At 41.5% G+C, this 22,106-nt stretch overlaps 1 protein-coding gene across 2 annotated transcripts in view; it reads left to right on the forward strand.

Annotated features, from left to right (window-relative positions):
- Window positions 1-669: 669 nt before the first annotated feature.
- The window catches only part of LOC139688378 (sphingomyelin phosphodiesterase-like), a 126,436-nt gene continuing 104,999 nt past the window's right edge, over window positions 670-22,106 (forward strand). Inside the window, exon 1 of one of the 2 annotated variants that reach the window (XM_071585923.1) lies at window positions 670-824. The gene's annotated coding sequence lies outside the window, so the exon portion shown is untranslated. The remainder of the gene's footprint in view (window positions 825-22,106) is intronic. The other variant, XM_071585922.1, reaches the window with a different exon arrangement.

Genomic DNA, 22,106 nt, shown 5'->3' on the forward strand with positions numbered 1-22,106 from the left:
TTCAAAAGCCTCCAGTCTAAGTCTATCCTCCTGCTTCAATGACCACGTTTCCGCGCCGTACATAGCTACGCTCCATATCAAAGTTTTTACGAGTCTTTTCTTAACATCCTTACTCAACGTCCCCGTCATTAACTCCCTCCTCCTTGTGAAAGCCTCTTTGCCTAGCGCAATTCTTCTCCTTACGTCCCTACTACTTTGACCGTATTGGTCCAAATATTTCTGAGATGCTCCACCAGCTCTATTTTTTCCCTCCTCTTTTAACGTTAACTTAGCCTTTCTCTTTTTGGAAAATCGCATTATCAGATTTCCTATGAGAAATGTTAATTGTATGAAGATGAAACTCGACAATCAAACATAAAATATTTCATTTCCAGGTGTATTTACTCGAGAACGAAAACTTAATATATCAAGCGGTATGCCACAGAGACCGAAGACATGCCCTTTAAACGCATTTGTTTCTTGTCATACCTACGTTTTCTAAAGGCGGGAGTTGGTAAAGAGCGCAACAAGTGGTCGAACGGAATTAGCTATCACGCTAGTGATGCTTCCAATATTTTCTAACAGATGGCATTTAACGAAGACGAAAGGATTTCCGTAAACCGAACCGAACTTCAGCCTTTGTCGGTGGTGGCGTTGCTTTCAAAATAAATGGGTTACTTCTTCGAATTTCTTGAGATTACTTGCTAAGGTGCGATCAAGTCAACGTCAAATATCGTGGAAGTCTAAGTGCCCAACTTGGATGCTTTTTTAGTGGATAGCTGGTGATTTTTCTCTCATATCACATGCTGCGGGAATAGGTGAAATTGGCGCTTTCTTCAAGAACGGTGAGTAGAAATCTGCTGCAAATATTAATAATTACTTGCCCCCATTTATTCATTGTATGCTTTTGGAGTACCAAGGGATCTGCAAAAGTTTTAAAAGGACAACGAAGCTCTAATTTTACCGTTGGTACTATCATATCATCAATAAAGTTACTACTGTAGAAAATTCCATTTAAAGGCGTATTTGTTTAAGATTGACGACCCAGAAAAGGCGGGATTTTGGAGTGTTATTGTATGTTTGATGTCATCGTTTGTCAACACCTTTAGGTATACTTTTTCTTCATCGTTTACGGGTGAGTAGCAGCATCATTAATTATGGAAAATGACAGATATTTAATGCAGGAAGAGAACCAAAAAACTGCTTGATAGCGTCAGAGTCGAAAATATTGCTTATGTCACGACGCAGTCTATTTTAAAACACTAATCATTTGGTTAAATTTTCAATAGTGACTCGATTACTGAAATACATTCCTCGATTAGCCATATAATATTTTGTAATTTAATATTGCTTTCCTGATTGGGAAGCCAATCAAGTATTCTTCATGATTGCTTCTTAATAATTAATAATAAAATAAAGTCAAATTAACTTAACATTAGCTCAGCTTATCCCTTCTGGTCCTTATGGAGAATAGTGCAATGAGTTCGTCCTGAAAAATAGCTAAGTTTGGGGTTCGCAGTTTTCCGAACAATTGGTAGCAAAACAAAACTACATGATAGGAGACGTTTTCTTCAAGCCTGTTAAGCATTTATGTCGAAATTCCTTTGTGATATGATACATTGTGCGACTTCATACCGATCACCCCCCCGCATCTACGCGGAACGAACCAAAGAATCGCCTGCTTTGGAAGATGTAAAATTATCATGCGTGATTGTGTCAATCGTTTTCATCGCACCGTATGAATATTTAATGATAACTGTTCCGTTGCCTTATCAAGAGGGCAAAATCGTTCTCAGCATCGGCCCGGAGTTGTTTTCTACGGTCCAAACTAAGAGCGTATATACTTGTATCGTTTTTTTAGAAAAGATAGGTGGACAGGATCATGAAAATTACGTGGTCACCTCCGATAGACTCATTACTTCCTGAATTCACCAACCTCAAGATAATGAACTATCAGAATTTACTTCTTTGTAGCAAAATAGCATTTTATCTGCTTGAGTAGCCTTGTTGTTCCCTTAACGGCACGCTCTCTATTTATTTACTGGAACGACATTCGCAAACACCTCATCGCGATTAGTGAAATGCATACGTATAGACCGCAGGACCTTCACTTCCTCTGACCTTAGTCATCCTTTCAAGGTTCAGAAGGTTATTCTATTAAAAATATCTACGTTGTATATAAGGGCACGCATGCAATCTTGATAGAGGCCGATTTTTCAGCTTGTTAGAACTTTTTCTCGGTGTATTGAAAATGTTTACTATATTGGGTAAACTCTGGAATTAACGCTCTTTGTAGTTTTTAAGGAAGAACCGGAAGTCGAGGCCGTTTGCGATGTTGGGTGCGTGAGGTGGTGGCAGGTTGAATTTTTTTGGAAAAGACAGAAGAGAGAAAAATCCGTCTTAAGAATCGGCCAACATTATCATTAGAGGATAACTTTTCACATACATATCAATCTCATTTTGCAGCTTCATGTTGTGACGCGTACTGCATTAGTTTTTAAAGTTAGTTGCATCTTTTTTTTCATTGTCCGCGCCCTCCAGTAGTGATGAGGATATATGTCCACTTTTGGAAATAGTTCAACCGTTTGAACTATTCGATAAACTGGTCATTAATGACGCGAGTGCTGCGTGCGCATCTATAGGAAGATATTTCGCCAAACCTTGATTATTTAGGCACGTTAGTTAGGCCCCAACTTGAGTATTCTGCAATTGCATGGAATCCTCATGAAGTAGGCTTAATTTTTGAACTTGATCGGGTGCAACGAAGAGCAGCTAGGTTTGTGAAAAGTTATTATGAACAAGGTAGCTGCATCACGACACTATTGGGAGAATTGGGATGGGAGCCGCGAGTCGACTGTAGGCTTAAATACAAATTAAATTTACCGCGTACATTTGAGGCAGGTTACATATCTGAGGATGTGAAAGGCATATTAAATGACTTTACTTATTTACAGGTAGATCAGATCACCAACGAAAAATCAGGGAGGTTTAGTTAAGAAGGGATGGATTTAAAATTTCGTTTTTCCCTACTACCATTAGGAATCAAAATAGATATGACAGTAACCGTGTAAGAGATAATTAGAATTGGTAGTGTGTGTATTTGTCGCTGTCCTGCATTTCATTCTTTTATCTAATATACCCATATTTTTAACAGTTCTACAGCACGATTTGAATATACGTATCCTTTTATTGAATATTGTTGGTTATGAGTACTTTCTTTCGTGCGATTAAGGATATCAGAGTGCGCGATGAAACTAATACATATTTGTATGGAGGTAAAACGATTTAGTTTTGCATTTGGTTTTATTCTATTTTACGGGTGGTGACCTAACACCCCCCTCCACAAGTGGATTGCGGTGTATTGTGTGGATGTAGAAACCTGAAAATATTCGTCGAGTAAGTTACATAGTTCATTCTCCTGTTATTGGGGGTGGAGGACAACGAAAGGAAATCATGGAAATGGCGTCTTGTTGTTTCTTGACGTTCGTTCGCTTTGAACATTGAATACTTTAATCTAGTTATTAGTCAGTGTTCTTATCATTAAAAAACCTATTGATAATGGATCGCGATATGGCAGAAAGATGGAAGTTAACGGCCTTTCCGTAAATAATAGTTTTCACTCTATATTATCGCAATAATATTTCATTAAAGTGAACTTAGTTAACGAGGAAAAAATCGGTTGGGAGTCTCCTTTCGCCGTAGCATAGTGCGTGTATATTAATCCTCCTAGGTCGACCACTATTTATGAAGAATAAGGTATCTACATAATTATGCACTACGCGAAATAGCAGATCAATTGATGTCTACTGATCATGATAGTACAGTTGGAATGATAATATATTAAGAAAGAAATGGTAATTTCTAAATATTTCTTGTATTCAATTGTACCGTAAGTTCGTCCCGATATGTATTAGGGTGCATTGAAACTGCTCGGTGTCAGTTATACGAGTAGTATTGTGTACCTACCTAATTCAACATGCTGCTAGCGGGGATAATTGGTTTGGGAATTACTCAAGAATTTCTTACGGGACTCCTTGTAATTCAGGGCATCGGGAATTTTTGTGAAACTGAGGGCAGCGTGTTTTGTATTAAAACATATTTTTAATGCTCCGTTGCATTTTTTAATACTTCCAGTCACTTTTAAAATTTCTTATCTCTATCTCCGCACTTTTAAAATATTCTAGCACCTTCTTTGCTTGCTGCTGATTTGTATTTAGCAATTCCCGTATCTTGTAATTTTTTCCAAACATCAACATTGCTGACTTGTATTGTATAGTGCGGTAATATTCTATGTGTTGTTGGTTAGTGGTAATAGAATCACCACTCACAGATAAATTTATGTGGAAATATTTATTCGAGCGAATCATTCCCACTAAACTAAAAGGTGGTGCCAACTAGCGGTGTTCGAAGCAAGAGGGACGGCTGCAGAATTATTCCCAATTATAAAGGGTACAAGTGCTGGCATAAATGTGTGATTGTCTCATATAATTGTCTCATATAACCCACCAACTATTCCCAAGTGAACTAGACCACGAATCGGCGAACTAAAACGACGTTCACGGTTCCTAAACTATTCACCTGGACCTGATGAGCATAGTTCATCCCGGTTCCGAATAATTCGCCTAATTCACCCCAAGGAAGAGTTAGATTTTCAGCTGTTTAATCAAGAGAAACTCCCATTCTCTAACCTTCGAGTGATCTTCAAAGTTGTCACGTTTTGAGCTTTTACTGAAATCGCAATTAATCAAACAAAAGGGTTCGAGAAAAAGAATCTCTTTGGGAAAATACATCCCGATATAGGGTGGCAAAAATTCCTCTTCAGTCGGGAAAACCCACCGGTTTAACTCTACGATATAACTGCATTTAAGTAGTGAATGAATGCAAATGTTGGCAGTCATGGAGAGTGGTAATCATCATAAAGATCTGGCCCGGGTTTAAGGGTTCGTCATCAACCGCTCAGTTATACCTGAGGTGGTGATCCAAGGGCGTCCTTAATTGAAGGAGGAGCTAGGATTGCAAAACGATGATATGATAAGCTTAGTAGCGCATCCAAAATATTAGAGGAGCTAGGCTGGGAATCACTCAATGTAGCGAATATTAAAATACAGATTGAAGCTCTTGCATAATTAGGAAGAACGTCTCTTTAGCAGTGATGTTGAAAATGTATCATCACCCCCCATCGTATTGTGGTAGGAGTGATCATGTCAATAACATTAGAGAGATTAGGTGTAGTACAGATGGATTAAAGATGTCATACAGAATATTCCGCGAACGATAAGGGATCAGAATCACTTTGTCCGACCGTGCCTGGGGGAAATGGGGATTTGGATCAAGGATATTCTGGCGTGTCTTCACCCCCTGCCACACACCATAGTGGAAGCTTGTGCGGGATTATGTTATTAAATAAATCATTAAAAAATATTAAGTCGGATATTGGACATGACCTAGGGTTCTCCATTTTCTGCAGTCTTCACACGCCAGCTGAAGATTTCCAGGTGCAAGTAAGATATCGACATGCGTACCACACTCGTGTTCGAAGCGACACCCCCGGCAAAGAGGGCGATACTCTCCAAGAGCAACGAGATTACAACATTGCAACAAGCTCCCGTCCCTTTCCTCTTCAAATCTTTTCAGTTTGTTTGTTTCTCGTCCTTTCTCCTAACATCGTTTGCTCGTTTAGTATGAGGGAGTGAGTGATTGGGTTCACTCCCCCTGAGCCCCGCCAATGACGCAGTAGAATTCTCGGAACCCGTCGGTTTGTGGCATTCCATGTACATGTAGTATTTAACATGCGAAACATGTTCAGAGCAAGGTCGTTCCAATTCAATGTCCCCCTCCGTACAACAATTTAGTGATAGAAATAGGAACACGAGTGAGTCAAAGAAGAGAACACTGGATACGAATATAAATTCTATAGTCCATGCTCTGTAGAACGATAGTAGCGATCGCTCGATTCAATCGCATGTTTCCGAATTCCTGAACTCTTTTTCGTTTTCTCTTAACTTACCCCACGCCATCCGAAATCCAAGAGAGAAAGGATGATTGACATCCCTTGCCAACACAACATCTCTAACACCAAGCTCTTCTCGAACTTGGTGTTATTTAAAAAAAAATACTCCAGCATTAGAGCGAAGCCATGACGTCTTATAAACTGATGACGTCATGGAAGCCTTGGCGTCCCTATCAACTTATTTAGGTGGAATCCATTTTGCCGGAGCTCGTCCCAAGGTCGAGGACGGATTCGGAGTCCACGAATTTCCAGGCAATCAACTTGAGAGGCCTCTTCCTTCCACCTTTCGCGTGTCTGTTTCTGGCTAATGGCTTGGAATGATTTAAACCGATTCAGTCCCTTCATACCCACGCGTTCAGAATGGAGGATGAGATACTTCTTTGAAAAATAGCGTGGCTAATTACGTCCATGGCGACGGATCGCATCCGCGGAGGAACAAAGCTAATCTACATCTACATAGTACCCCGCAAGCCGCCGCAAAGGTGTGTGGGGGGGGGGGTGTTAGGTCGCCACCCGTAAAAGGGAACAAAACCACATGCAAAATCAACGCATACATGCAAACTAATACCCACACAGTGGCGTATACCTTCATGCAAAAATCCTTTCATTCTACACTCATGCAAATACCGATACTATCATCACAAACAAACAATTGCACCTTGAGATGGAGTAAAAAAAATATCCAAGAACGTGCAAGCTGTAATTTGAAAAGTAAGAAAGCGACATTCCACATGCAAAATCAACACATAACATGCAAAACTACACCAACAGTCGCGAACGCACTCATGCAAAAATCCCTTCATCCCGATGATGCAAGTGGATCTTAATTTATTTACTAAGTTCAACCTAGCATTGTGTCGTCTTTCTTATAATGATTCCCGTCACAACTCTATAAACATTTGTTTTATCGTGAGGGTTGTTAACGAAACGGACTCTGCCCGGCGTTGAACCTTCTCGATTTCCCGAATGAGGCCTTTTTCTAATGGATGGCGAGACGAAAGCAGGAAGATTCGATGAATAACTCGCGAAAATTGACGGATAAAGGCGAGCTCTCACGGTTAGTTAGATACGTTTTTTTTTAAACGGTCTGAAGGGTTGGCAGGTTTTATGTATCGGATAGCACAGTTATTCTCTTGGCTTGAAAATCACTTAGCAGATCTTGAAGGCTCTTGGAGGCGCTGTTGTATTTTCTACAATAACGTGCTCTAGCGCCCATCTCTCTGGTAAAAGCCTTCTCCTCTTCTGGTCGAAACGTCTATCTGAGTGTCGACGAGTCAAGCAGTGCAAGGGATCGCATTTGAAATGGAATGGACACTCTAATCCATCCGAAACACGTCGGGCCGACGGATTTCATTTCTTTTAGTCAACTCTAGTGTCCCAAGTGATGCTTTGGCTTCCATTGCAGATCAATTGAATCGCCTTTCTTCTTCATAACCAATAAAATAAGGGAATATATTTCAGCGATGGCCTGCGAAACGTATACAATTTGTGAGAAAAATATGACTTTCCGGCAGATGGTAAAGGAAGCCAGTTGGAAATTATTATTTCAATTAATAATATCATTGAGAAAACAATGTGGACTTTTCCCCGTAATATTTAATGTGATACAATGAGTTCGTCTTTGGTTAGAATAATCTAGGCATATTTTTTTGCCCTGCCTGGTCAAGGGGACCATCGCAATGCATTTAGGCATAAATGGCTCAATCGATTATAGTAAATGAATGGCGTCCATATAGGTGGACCTCGAACGTCCATCATGCGTCATGATTGGCCAGTGGTTCCCCGGTGAACTAATAAATTAATATCTGCCGGTTAAATGGCTTCTCTCGCGTATGCGATGTTTCTGAACTCATCGCCGCCGCCCAAGTTCCGCCTCTTTAGTCATTGTTCTCCGAGTTCATCGTTCGCGCGAAGGGGAACAATTCCGAGGGAAAAAATTGCTTACCCCGTCCCTTTCCCACACACGCGGAATCACGAATGAAGTGCTCAGAACAATGTATTGATGAGCACATTCGCATAATTCAGGCTGTGAGCCTCAATTACGCGAATTAAAATTACCACCGCATTGGGGAAATGAGAGCTGGGAATATTTTCTAATGGATAAGAAATTTTCATTACCGGGCGTAATTCAATGGATGAGGGAGAGCGGGCGAAAAGACGTCCACATACGTCGCGTTTGTTTACGTATAAAGGAAACTGTCATGGACGGGACATAGAGAAACGACTACACGAAACTTATTGCCCTACTTTTCCCCAGTCATAAGGTTTAACTTGGTTCAAGTGCCATGAAAACTACAGCAGTGAATCTGATACGGTTGTCACGACCTGATTATACGAGGTTTGTCCAATAAATATGCGAACTGAGGCCATAAATACTTTATTTTGCAAATTTTAGTCTACATCGATTTTTTCCCCTGTTCAAAGTACTCTCCATTCGTTGCTATGCACTTATTCCATCTTCTTTTCCACTGTTTAAAGCACCTTTCAAGGAAGTCCTCGGCAGCAGTTAGGCTTTTCAGTTTTCTCGTCGTTTCTTGCTTTACTGTCTCTTCCACATATTCCCAGTGATGTCCCCTCATCACATTTTTGCATTTTGCGAATAGGAAAAAGTCGCAGGGGTGGGGAAAGATTTGGCGAATAAATCATCAATGGCGAATAAATATATCAAGGATCAAGGAGATTGAATTGTTTGCCAGAAACAACGGCGAACAATCAATGCTGAATGGTGCATTGTCATGGTGAATCCAGGGCCAAGGGAGGCAAACTTCGCTGGAATTCCTTGGGGATCGAAAATATTTTACGGCGGTAACTTCTTGAAATGTTGACATCTAACTTTAACCTACAGATATGTGATCACATCGCAAACTTACATCGATAATCTTTCTTGGTTAATGCTTAATGACAGACGTCAACTTCATACACTCTCTCTACTTTATCAAATTCTGAAGACAAATGTTCCTCACAGTTTGTTGGAATATTTCAAAACACCAGACCAGGTTCATAAAACAGACACACGAAGGAATAAAAACCTGCTTACAGTATCGCAGCATCATCCACAATAAATCATTTACCGTTACTGCTTGGCGTGAGTGAAACAAACTCAGTCCAGCCTTGAGAGAAGCTCCTTCGATTGCATCATTCAAAAGAACCTTACATAAGACACTCTTAAATTCACAGCAGAATTGCAAGTAAAGCACTTCAGGAGCTCACGGTCATATCATATTCACACAAACATAATATTAATGTTACCGTTTAAATCTCACTCCTGGTGACGGGTTATAGTGAATTTTTTTAAATTATCATTTAACCGTACTGTAGTAATATTTTTTCTTTCATTTTTTTCCTTGAATAATTCTTACTTCTGTATTATTAATCTGTAATTTTATAAAAATTACTTTTCTCCACATTTACGAGGGTGGTCTGAAATTTTTCCGACCTCAAAAATTTTAGAAAATGTCGGAAAAAAATGTCTTGTAACTTTGTTAGGTCGGAAACTTATCAGGTCACTCATGTATATGTGTATATCAGTTCTCCTTTTGTTTCTTCTCTAATTTTTAATGAATTGCTTTATGAAAGACTACATTCTCGGGATGTCACCGCGCAGGTTGTTTTTCTGACAACAGTTTCGCCCGTGTTTTAATGAGCTTTTTCGGGTCGAAGTGACCCGAACCCGACCCAAAGTGACCCGAATGGACCTTCGACCTGAAGACGCTCATTGAAACACGGGCGAAACTGTTGTCAGATAAACAACCCTCGCGGTGACATCCCGAGAATGGAGAGTTTCATCTGAACGCCGCGAAAATCTACGATCCCATATCGAATTGCTTTATTTTTATTTTATTTTTTCTAAGTTAGTAAAGTATAACATTGGCATTATCTATCAGTAAAGGTTTTCGTAGGTGTTTCGTACTCCCCATCATGTGTGCGTGTTTTCCTGCCGTGGGTTTTTTTTTACGTCAAGGATAAAAAGCCTCATTCCTTACGTTTTTCCCACAATTTTGTATATCTTTCTACGCTCTTAGTACTCATGCATATTGATTGTAAGTGGATTGTCATTATCTAGTTATTTTTTTATATTATTTAGCACTCGTATGTAATTATATTTTCATTGAATGTATTTGATGGTGGGTTAAATGGAAGAAGGAACGGCCACAGTCTCATCCTCGCCTGAATTAATATTGTTATTATTATTATTATCTGAATAATACGTCGTTGATATTATCGCCGACAAGGAGCGGAGGTTTGAGTCTAACAAGAAGTGAAAATAGATGTGATGTAATTCTAATAAAATTCTCGAATTTTCCATGTCAGCTGTTTTGTTTCAATTTATCTATGGAGGTAATTTATAAAATAATACTTGTATCAATTGTGGCTCTGAGATATCGACTGATTGTGTCAAGGTTACCTAAAGGGAGGATTACTTGGGATTCCTCTTGGGGAAGCCATATTCCGCGAACTAATGCGAGTATAGCTTTCAATCCCATCTTATTTTTTGCGTTCTCAATCCGGGGATTGATTTTCAGGTGCCGACCATTTTAGTCTCTCCTTATTCCTTCTTGGAATCCTCGTGCCTCGGCGTTCAATCGATCGTCACTCTCAATTTTATTTTATCCGCACCTTGTTTTTTTTTCAATTACGGTCGTTTCCAACTCTCTTCTTGCAAGTGTTTCCATAGAATCGCCTTCCCATTCTCCCTTTGTAGTGCCTCTCCGTTCGTCAGTCGCCCTACCCCCATTTTCCTTTCGTAATTATCCGTCAGCAACACATTGCCGTCGCCACTATTATCTTCTCCACTCAACTGCGACTGTAACAATCTCTCAGCTACGAAGTGAAAAGGAAAACTATGGAAATATTCGATGAAAGCGTGGAATAACAAACTCCATGCAAGGACTTTTGATCCCTTGCCATAATAGTTCGATCTAGTGCCATTCGTTGTCAGTTGTTTCCTTCGATCGAATGCCTTCGTATTTGAGCTCCCAACTTCTTACTACATATTTCCCCCCTCACTTCTTCCATCGCTGGCGTTCCTGTTGTCTTCATTGAGCGTAGCCAAATACTTTAAATTGTACAATATTCGCCATTTCCATTTTAAAATGTATTCCTATAATCGCGCACAACCATTTAATCAAATTGGAATCAATAAGAAGCTATATTTTTCATTTTTATGATAAGAACACAAGTGTGATTGGTCTCTTAGGGGACTTAGGCTGGGAGACACTTGATATACGAAGAGAACAAACGAGACTTATGGCTTTTAGAAAGTTTCAGAATAAACGAGTTTAACGATGAAACTAAATCATAGGAATTATAATGATCCCACAATATATTATAGGTAGATCAGACCACGAAGATAAAGTAAGAGAGATAGAGTCCAGTAGAGATAGATAGAAATACTCATTCTTTCCGCGAACAATCAGAAATCATAATATTAAGAAACCGAAGTCATTTTAGAACCATTAAAAAACATTTAATTTACAAGTCGGAACAAAATTAAACATTTCAATGACATCATGTATATCTGTAGGTGCGCGTGTATGTTAGTTGGTAGTTTTGTGTGTTTGCATATGTGTGGGGTGTAGGGGGTTTTTACATGAATGCTAATGATAATTTGTTTGTGGACTGTATAAATTAATGGCTTTTGCATGCGGTGTTTTCCTTAATTACGAGTGGTGCCCTAACATCCCCGCCGCACGCCCTTGCGGCGGTTTGCGGGGTATTAAGTTGATGTAGAAGTAGATGTCGTTTGCGAAACTCAAAAATGAATCTCCGTTCCCCATGTATCCGTATCCAACATCTTATCATGTCCTTAATCTCCTATGACGCCTCCGTTGTTTATGTAGGTCACGGGCGATAATGAGCATCACTACCTAAATCCCATTCTTAATTTAGTCCTCTCTGCTCTCATCACTGTCGCCTCTTCCCTAACTGGAGCGTGCACGAGTCCTATTCCCTTCTAATTTTCTTCGTGATATGTCCAGTATTAGTTCCAGTTACAAGCTCTCTCCGCGTCTAAGAACGCAAAAAAAATGTCGATTCATCTTTTTGTGCTAGCTTCCCTGTGATAATGTTGAGAGCAAGATTAGTGTCTGTGGGTTCCCTTGGTCTGCTAATTCCAAATTAAACGTCAGTTAAATATCCTGAAGGTTTCACATACCTTCTTCAGGAGATCATTTTTTTCGTTCTCTTCGATTCGTGGATAGTCAGATTAATACCCCTAAGTTTTCACATTCCCAAATCATTTCATTTTCGTTGTAAATCTGTAGAACAAAGTTTACATATCTTTCATCGTCATCCAAGAGCATTAGATTACAATTTTCGCAGGGAAACAGGGGAAAACCCAATTGCTGGGAGGGGGGAGGCGAAAGGGGACAATTTTCATTAAGTTTTACTTTTAAAATTTATTTGAATATTTGTATTTTACTTTTACATAAACATCCTGTTATCACGGTGTTCAGAAACTCGAGGTCAATGTTGGTTATGTCCAGTAGAACCTGTGTCGGAGATGAGTCTCCAGTGTACGAGTACGACCCAACAAAATCGACTCTTTCTGGTCATTTCGAGAGATATTGAAGAGCGATTGAACACTACGCATGACAGAGACCCACTCGGGGCGGCCATTAGGCAGGCTGGGTCACCGCCTCACTCGAAGGCGGAGAAAAAAATAAATTCAAGCATACCCATTTAAAGCTGTCTCCTTCCACCGTGCACAGTGGCGCCACCCTAACATCACTGCGCTGCCCTGGAAAATTAAAGGTCGATTCCTTTTACGACAGGTTTTATGTAATAACGTTTGGGGGGACGAATTCGGCTTCGCGTGGAGGGGAGATAATGAAATAGGGTTTATTTTCTTTGGCGCGCGTGAGGACGTTCATTTTATTCACTTCCTCCTCATGGACCGCCCCTCACTGTTTACTGCAGTGGCTGAGGAAGATAGATAGATACTCGTATCTTTATTTGGGCGAAATTGAGACCTAATGGTCCCTTCTTCCATTCGACCTATCGACGTAAACATATTATATCTGGTAGAAAATTTATAATTACATGCATACATACATATAAATACATATAGACAGGCAGGCATTCATTATGCACAGATTTGCACATCGAAAAAAATATGTCTATGTATAAATAGTTATTTATTTTATGTATGTATGCATGTATATATATATATATACATATAATATATAAATACATAAGGTATATATATATACATATAATATATAAATACATAAGGTATATATATATATATATATATATATATATATATATATATTTATATATATATATATATATATATATATATATATATATATACATATATATATATATATATATATATATATATACATATATATATATATATATATATATATATATATACATATATATATATATATATATATATATATATATATATATATATATATATATACACCTTAACATACACACATACTCAAAGTATTTATTTATTTATCGACGTAATTGGGCGAGGTTGTGACTTAAAGTCCCTTCTTCCACCTAACCCTTACATTACAGACATTCACATACAACTAAGCCCTAGATGGAAGAAAATCCACCTAGGTGGGATTCGAACCCGCGACCTTTGGTTTGGTTGGCGAGGACGTTACCCCGCCGCCACCGGTACGGCAAGCAAATGACAGTGAAGAAAGAGAACAATGAAATAGGATTGCTTAGTTAGCAAATAATGAGGTTTGTGGGAAAAGCTATGGAGAGCGTGGCATTGCTCACCTAGTAAAACTCACGTAAGACGTACAGATGTATTAAGCCGAGATAAGGGGGGGCACACAGACATAGGGGCGGCTGACGACGCACCTGCGTCCGTGAGGGCACTCTTCGGTCGCTGCTTTCAAGATTCCCTCCCTCCAAACGTTTCGCTAGGAGCTCGATTGGCCTTCCAGGGGAGCCAACCCCCGCCAGCGTTTCCCCTCTCTGCTGTGCCTTCTGGTTGAAATTGAATTCCTACTTCCTCCTGCCTCCCTCCCACATTGTCATTTCCTTCCTCTTTCCTGCCGATGAAGGCAGGAAAGAGGAAGGAAAAAGATTTTCGGAAAAATACGTCGAAATTTTCAACTCATAAGAATGAAGTTTCGGGAAGAAGGGAAAGGAAATGGGATCGAGAGACAGACATATTTGAGAAGAGGAACTGTGGTGTATCCCGAAGCCACTCATTTAAAAGAAAAACCACGGCCTTGGGCGAATTACTGGGTAGACCATAGGGATGGGTTATTCAAGTTCGCCATTAAAAAGGGGATGGGCGGGCATTGGCCGAATTCAGGCGTGGGCGGCGTGGGCAGCGTGAGCGGCCTAAAGGCCCTGTGATGTCGACGGGGCCCAGAATTGCGATTTTGAAGTGGTGGGGGTATGGATTCAAAAAAAAGGTTAGCTTATCCCCACGCTGTCGATTGATTAAACTTCGATTGCTCGCCATGTTCTTGCGAAATCGCATTGTACTCACTGTCAAACTGCAAACCAGTGGATTATGTTCCACTGAGTTGTTCTGGTGCAAGTACACTGCGCCGTCGGTTCCTCATAGCGGGGAGACCGACGGATATTTCGGACCTTCGCCAATTCTGTCTACGCCCTCTCTGATGGGATATACTATATATATTGCGGTGCTCTTATAATTCTTGATGCCCGGGACCCACCCTTTTTTGGCTTACGATTTAGATTGATCGGAAATTCCATTTATAAGACCTCACATCTTACTGTTAATATTGTTGTTAACCGATTTGAAGTTGGTTTGTGAACCATGCGTGAAAAATAATGCTCATTGTCGAGGGCTTTTGTAGGACTGGAGTCCTGCGCAGCCCTTTTTCCTATCGTCCTACTTTGTTTCCTTCTCTAGTCCCTCGCGCGTGTTCCCCCGCAACATGCCTCCGCCTCTTCTCCCCTTCTCTCTCTCACTCTTTCCCTCCGAGCGCAGCATTCAATCCCAGTCTTCAACTTCCCATTAGCTCCATCCACCTTTTTTTCTTTCAAATTGCCCCAAGCAACTTCCTCTCGTGTCCACACCTACCGTGTACGATATCACTTGTTTTCTTCGGTCCGTTCGATTTATCCTCTTCTCCTCACTTCTCCACAAGCAAATCCCTCAATTTGCGTCCATTCTCTTGCCTCGAGGCTCAACTTTTGGAACTACACAACGCCTCATGTGTGAAACAACGTGTAATGTTCATTTATTCAGTCTTCGATGGACCCAGTCTTCTTCGCTGGAAAGCGCCTTTCGGAAAAGAAAGCACTTTGTTCTTCCACATATATTTCATTATTCACAAAATATATGCGGAAGAACGAAGCATTTTCTATTCCGATGCGAATCCCTAACACTAAGTGACGCCTCAAACCATTAGGCCTATTCAGGAAGGGTCTTTATTAATAACCAACACCCGTGCCCTGTGCGTGTTACTCCTCGAACGAACGAACGACGGGAATGTGATAATGGGTCGCTCACTGCTTGATTCTTCAGAACTGCTTCCACAACGTACGTGTGCGCGACGCGAAATTGCATCCCGTTGAATGTCTCTTGTTCTCTTCCGCGTTGGTCCACTTGCTACGATTATAATTTCGCAGGCATTTCCAATCGTTTCCTTCAAATCGGAGGAATCCAGCTCCTCCTCCTCCTGCGATATGACTCGGAGTAATTCCTCAACTCCAGCTTTCTTCCCGATGTTCTGTTCCCAATCGAGAATCTGACGATTCCGTGAACTAATCGTGGCAGCTTCGCGTGAAACAGTTCGTACCTTCATATCTCATTCATTTCATATCTCCACGGCTCGCCCGCGACCTTTTCCTCCCCTCCCTCCTTTCCACAACCCTCTCCCACCCACCCTCCTCCTCCGCCTATTATCTTCGCCTCGGCAACTTCCGTGTTCGCGCCCTCTCTCTCTCTAGCCCACACTCGAGTATGTATCCGCTTAAGCTTGTTTTTTTCGCATTCCTGCGACGTCACGGTCATTTTTTTTATTCAAGATACAGGGCCCGTACAATAAGTATCGGGACTGGTTCCCTGTAGCCTCAATGGTGCGGTGGATGGGGGTCCGACCGGTCGGCTCGGTAGAGGGGTCCCCCACCACTCAGTCGCACTTAGTTCAGTCGCCTCCGGGCATGCGTTGAGACAGGAGGTGGATTTTTGTGACTTGTGATTGTTTGTGGTGTCGTCGCGCCAACATGGAGCGCACCGTCGAGCAACGCTACGCTGTGAAGTTTAGCGTTAAACTCGGGAAATCCGCGTCGGAGACTCTGGAAATCATTGAACAGGCTTATGGGGATGATGTCTTAAGCCGCACAAGAGTTTTTGAGCGGGACAAAATGCTTAAGGGAGGCCGGGAGCTCGTCGAAGAGGAGCACCGCGTCGGACGCCCAACGACCGCTCGAACCGATGCTCAGATGGCCAAAGTGAAAAGCGTTTTGGACTCAGACAAGCGTTTATCCATCGCCCTGCTCAGTGAGGAGACCGGCCTTTCAGTCGGAACCGTCCACACTATTGTAACAGAGGATCTTACGATGAGAAGAAAGTGTGCACGAAGCTGGTGCCGAAAGTCTTGAGCGGGGAACAAAAACTGTCGCGGGTGGAAATTTCGCAAGAAATTTTGGATTGCGTCCAGGAAGATGAAGATTTTCTCGACAACGTGATTTACTCAAAGGATAGCCCAAAAGGAGCTCAAAGGATATCGGTTCGACTCCATCGAGGCGGTTCAAGCGGAGACGACAAAGGCTCTCAACAGTATTCCGGAAACCGACTTCCAGCGGGCTTTTGACGAGTGGCAGATGCGCCGAACTACAGGTTCCGAAGATGATTTACTGATTGTAATGATAACTACAATACATTTGAATTTTTGAAACCAGTCCCGATACTTATTGTACGGACCCTGTACTATGATCTGCGGGAGAGGGCCCTTTCCTCGCCACCCCGAGGCTCGATCCGCGATCCCCCTCGATCGCGGATCGAGATCGTCCACTCGAGGCCTCCGCGCCGATTTTGAGCGCTCCGCACGTGACTGATAGGGTTATTTGGTTCTTGCGCGTCATCACGACGAGACTGCGATGACGTAGATCAGCGGGACGAAGCGAGGACGTTTGCTTCATGGTGTCAGCCGCCCACGGAATGAGGCGCGAGCCAATGGCTGGTGATTGACATTGATAAAAGTAGATGCACCTAACCCCTGCATGCGTATATCAAATGATGATAAAACTAGTATTTCGGTCACACACTTTAGTTAGTAAGTGGGTTGTCCATGCGAAAGGAATTAATTCCGCGGAGAGATTTATTCTCATTTAAGACTTGACTAATGACTTGAACTTCTCACTTTTCTAATTTATTCAAATAATAATCGACATTACCTAATTATTCATTGATTACTAATTTCGTTTAAACATTGTAATGTATCCAATGCATGCAGGGTGATTTTCGGTTTGATGGCAGTGATTCAGGGTTCTCCTCCGTTAATATCGTCCACAAGATGAATGATTGCCATGGCTACTACATTCGGGAAATGACAAGAGCTGATTGTGGCATTATGCGAAGCGAGTGTTCGCTGACATCCGCGATGCCTCGCAAATCTCGCCGACGGCATTTGACCGAGGACGAATTGAGAATAGACAATGGGCATTACTCGGCTATCAAACATGAAATATCGCGGGCGTCGCAAATCATAAGGAGTACAGATTGACCGCCGTAGGCTACGTACGAGGCATGTTGATTAAGTAAGGGCCGTTTTTCAGGAGGAAAAAATATACTCTTATGACACACATCTTTTGGCACTTTTAGTTAGCTACAAACCTACTTCACTTCTCTATGTAATCGCCGTTCACTTCTAAGCATTTTTCGTACCGATGCACCAGCTTCTTTAACCCCTCTGCATAGAAGCTCGCCGCCTGAGAGTTGAACCAATTGACAACGCCGTTCTTGAGTTCCTCTTCGATTTCGAAACCATCAATGTACTCATTGTACATTGTACACTCATATATTCAGTAGTCCACCGAGCCACCGTTTTCAAGTGCAAGTAAGTGCGCGTCTCGTCCCGGGTAACAATGCGAGAAAACAAGTCATCTCCATCTTGTTGGTAACGGCCCAAAAACTCTCGTCCACCGGACATTCTTTGATCTTTCTGGTGGTCGGTGAGGATATTCGGCACCCACCTTGCGCACAATTTGTGGTATCCGAGGTTTTCTGTGACAATATTGTGTAGACAGTAGTGCGTCCAAATTGAGGAAATAGTTCAGCCAGGCCATTCATTAATCGTCAATCGACGATTGATGGCTTGGCTCGTATATTAGCAGGGTGTTGAGAAATGGAAATTGAATCGCCAAATCAGGGCGACGCCATCAACAGCAAATCCTGCCCTTAAAAAGAAAGCTTTAAATATCATATTTTGGAAGACTAAAGTTCCCTGTTTCTAATAATATTTACGGTTTTTTTTATCTTTTATCAGATTTATGACGGAAAAATCAAGTTGACAGATCTTATAACTTCGCCGCATTGGGATTTTGTTGTCTTTGTCCGATCGGTTGTTGCGATTGCTTCCGGGGGTAATTGAATAAATTGCATATGTAATCCTGCTCCCTCTAATTCTCTAAAAACAATTTGAAAGTGCTGGTGGTTGAATTTTCTCCTGGCAAACGATTATCGTCTCAGGTCTTAACGCTTGGAACTAATAAAAAGCTTAGTTAGATATCAGTAAAATCTTTAATGCCGTGTAATTTGTTCCGTCACTTTCGTGACATCTTCAGATACCGTCACCTATAATGTGAAACTAGTTTCACCAATTAAAGTGTCCATGAAAGCTGCAAAGTTTTTCAAGTCATGTCTCAGCATGGATTTCCGTAAGGGGTGAGCTTGTAACTCTTGAAATAAATATTGCAATCGCTTATGGTCCTCCTTGGGCTCCACCTTGGCCGTCCGCAATTAGATACCTCAATCCCTCAAGCATCACAAACTACGTGACCAGGTTTTTCCACGAAAGAAAATATAATATGACCTTGATTCTTAGGTTTCCGCAGCGTTGACCCGTTGACTTTCTCTCCGTTTTTTAAGTCTTCAACGCATGCGTTGGCATTGTTGACAACAGTTTCTCTGGAGTTCCAACAAGTGTCTTCGGTTCGTAGGTATCAACAGATAGAAGTTTTGGCCGTCTTTACATCGGGTATGCCGCGAACTTGCTGCTTTCTGATTGGCTCTTTCTCGAAGGACTCTCTTCCAAGCGCTATGGAAGGGACAGGTGGGGGTTTCTATGATTCCTATGGCTTCCCGTATAATCGCCAACGCCCAAGAACATGAACAGAGAAGTCTGATATGGTGCTTGGAAGAGAGTCCTTCGGGATATAGCCAATCAGAAACGAGCAGGTTCGCGGCAAAGCGCACAATGTAAAGACTGCCAAAACTTCAATCTGATGATGCCTTCGACTCAAAAGACGCTGGTCGGAACACCGGCGAAACGCCAACAGTGTCAACGAATTCAACGGAGACTCGAAAAATGAAGAGAAATTCTAAATAGTTAAACTATATGGAGTTGTTTTCAAGTAGATAGGGGGATCAGGATGGTGCGGTGGTTAAATTATAGGCTACCGGTAGAGCTTACGACTAATCCCGGATACGACCTTACCGCGGTCGGACAATGCTATTCTGACCCCTTATGGTTCGTGGATAAAAATAGCATCTTAAATTTATCCGTTCCACACTTAATATCTCTAATTTCACTGACATGATCTCTCCTACCGTAGTACGATGGGGAAAATGATACATTTTCATCAACATCATTGCTAAAGATACATCCTTCCAATTCATGCAAGAGATTTAATCTGCAATTTAACCTTCGCTCTAATATTCTTAATTCGTATCCAGTGATCCCTTCATTGACTCAATCATCTTCCTATTTCTATCCCTAAATTGTTGTACGGAGGGGGACATTGAATTGGAACGACCTTGCTGTGAACTTGTAAAATACTATATGTACATGGAATGCCACAAACCGACGGGTTCCGAGAATTCTACTGCGTCATTGGCGGGGCTCAGGGGGAGTGAACCCAATCACTCACTCCCTCATACTAAACGAGCAAACGATGTTAGGAGAAAGGACGAGAAACCAACAAACTGAAAAGATATGAAGAGGAAAGGGACGGGAGGTTGTTGTAATGTTGTAATCTCGTCGCTCTTGGAGAGTATCGCCCTCTTTGCCGGGGATGTCGCTTCGAACACGAGTGTGGTACGCATGTCGATATCTCACTCGCACCTGGAAATCTTCAGCTGGCGTGTGAAGACTTCAGAAAATGAAGAACCACAGGTCATGTCCAATATCCGACTTGATATTTTTTACTAATTTCTTTTATAACATAATCCCGCACAAGCTTCCACTATGGTGTGTGGCAGGGGGTGAAGACACGCCAGACTACCCTTGATCCAAATCCCCATTTCCCCCTAGCACGGTCGGACAATGTGATTCTGATCTCTTATCGTTCGTGGAATATATGGCATCTTAAATCCATCTGTACTACACTTAATCTCTCTAATTTTATTGACATGATCACTCCTACCACAGTACGATGGGGGGTGATGATACATTTTCAACATCACTGCTAAAGAGACGTTCTTCCTAATTATGCAAGACATTTAATCTGTAATTTAACCTTCGCTCCATTGAGTGATTCCCAGCCTAGCTCCTTAAATATTTTGGATACACTATTAAGTTTATCATAACTAAGTTTTACGTATCTATCTCCTCTACGCCGCACGTGGCCATCCAATTGTATGCGATCTATCCAACTTCCGTGAGGCGTGCATCGAGACTGAGAAAATACGATTTGGGAATGAATACAGTACTTGTGTACCAGTTTCTGTCTGGGTTTGATTCCCATTGGTGTGCTCTTGGGGCAACGAGGAACTCTCCCACGGGTTGTATTGTGTGAATGTACGTTCAAAAAATTTTCTTTTCTAAATAAAACAATTGTTGATTGGAACACCTTACCTGCAAAACTATTCGAGCCCTTTCCTAACAGAGTGTATACTGTTAAGAAAAGATGTAAGGTATATATGTAATAATTTTATTAATGTATGTGTATGTAACAGCTTAATTTTTTTATTTCTCTTTTTTTTCTTGCTGATTGATTAATGTTAATGAGATGGGGATTTTCTTGCTTTGTGAAAGAAATTTGTGTTTGGAAGTTCCCTTTAATTGTACTTTTGTTTAATGACTGATTTTATGTATTATCTTTTGTGATTACTTGGGACTCGTGTGCCTCCTGACGCTGTCTATCAGCACATGTGGATTTTAATAAATAATAAATAAAATGCGACATACTGGACTCCGTGCCGCTCATGGCGGTAGGTTGACTGGGACCTCAAAGCTCTTCACCATTCATGCTCCTTCCCGACGTTTCTCTAATTACCCACGGCAGTGTGGAGGCCCAGTGGGTGGAGCGTTCCTCTGCCAAAACTGATCGATTTGCCGTGTACCAGAATTTTGGCACGAGGTCCTGAATACCAAATACGGTGCAGGGAAATTGGTCCCGTTCCAAACACGAATTGGTGAACTGGTCCACTGACGTATTTTATTTTACCTTTACCCCCCCCTACCCCCTAACCTGTCTAACAAGCCTTCGGATCGTTGATTATGATTTGATCTTAGTTACCCGAGAGTTCTGAAGGCTGCGAATTGCCTCTAGCATTCGCGAGTCGTCCTGACAAAATCAACAGCTAGTGAAAAATTATAGTTCGCGATGATACGCATTTTTTCGGAAAGCATCTTGTAATTTGATATTTCGACATATGCTGCATAATCAGTTGAATTGTGGTTGTCTTTGCTGTCACGTTGTCGCCTCCTAGTCTTTGGTTCTCTGGTTCGGATTCTGTACAGCTAGGTATCTCTCCGTCAAGGGCAAATGTTTGAAACAATTACGTCGTCGCGGCCGTAATCAGTCTAAATCCCTTCTCCAGCCGGCAAACGAAATGTGCGCCACTCGTCTCTGATATGTTTAAATGCCTGTATGTTGAAAGTACCGAAATCTTCCGACGACCGCGGTTAAACATTCTAACGAACTTTGTATGGATTGCAGCGCTACATTTAGAAACCCCTGATCTGTGGATTGTTCTTCGAGGTGCTCGGTG

This window comes from Hetaerina americana, unplaced genomic scaffold, assembly GCF_022747635.1.
Source record: "Hetaerina americana unplaced genomic scaffold, ioHetAmer1.1.p SCAF_2, whole genome shotgun sequence".
NCBI lineage: Eukaryota > Metazoa > Arthropoda > Insecta > Odonata > Calopterygidae > Hetaerina > Hetaerina americana.